Below are 1,197 nucleotides of genomic sequence, written 5' to 3' on the forward strand. Positions count from 1 at the left end.
GGCAAAATCCATGAAAGGTCCGACCTCGTCCCAAAGGCCCACGCCTGAGGTCGGACCTCGGACAATAAAGCTAAGAAGGCCCATCAAAAGGAACGCAGCCCAAAACCTAAAGGCCGAAAAGGCCTAGGAAAGGCGGTTCCACAAAGATAGAGATAAAACTCCCAAAAGATAAGATAAGATAAGAATATCTTATCCAGGGAAGATCACGGCCAACTACTATAAATACACTGGAGCACCCAGGTATGACATACATTCCACATTCTACACATATCTGCTTGGACCCATGCTAACTTAAGCATCGGAGTGTCATTGCAGGTACCACCACCAACCACTCTACATATCAAGCTCGGGTCCCTGACCCCCACCTCGGGCTTCTCCAGACGACCGAGCTATACGTTTCAGGTAACCCTCGGAACAGAAACTATTTTGAAAAAGATGTGATTAAAAAGATATGATTGAAAAAATATTTTAGAAAGATTTGATTTTAAAAATTGATGACTTGGCTAACAAGAAAAGATATGATTCAAACATTAAACCTTTCTCAACAGAAAAGGCAACATACTTGAATTGTTGAATCAAATCACTAATTGTTAGCAAGTAACCTTGAAAATAGAAAGAAATTGATTTTGAAAAAGATTTGATTGAAAAGATTTGATTTGAAAAAGATTTGATTTTGAAAAGATTTTGAAAACTTGAAAAAAAAATTTGATTTGAAAACAAAATCTTCCCTCTTGTGCCATCCTGGCGTTAAACGCCCAGAATGGTGCACATTCTGGCGTTTAACGCCCAAACTACTACCCTTTTGGGCGTTAAACGCCCAGCCAGGCACCCTGGCTGGCGTTTAAACGCCAGTTTGCTCTTCTTCACTGGGCGTTTTGAACGCCCAGCTTTTTCTGAGTAATTCCTCTGCTGTATGTTCTGAATCTTCAATCCTCTGTATTACTGACTTGAAAAGACACAAATTAAAAATATTTTGGATTTTTTTTAATAATAAGGAATAATCAAAATGCAGCTAAAATCAAATAACAATGCATGCAAGACACCAAACTTAGCAGCTTGTATACTACTGACACTGACTAATTGAGAATGCACATGAGAAACACAAAACACTCAAGTCAAGAGAATTTTAAAGATCAGAGCAAGTAAACCATCAAGAACAACTTGAAGATTAATGAAGGCACATGCATGAATTCGAAA

Source organism: Arachis duranensis, chromosome 2, assembly GCF_000817695.3.
Source record: "Arachis duranensis cultivar V14167 chromosome 2, aradu.V14167.gnm2.J7QH, whole genome shotgun sequence".
NCBI lineage: Eukaryota > Viridiplantae > Streptophyta > Magnoliopsida > Fabales > Fabaceae > Arachis > Arachis duranensis.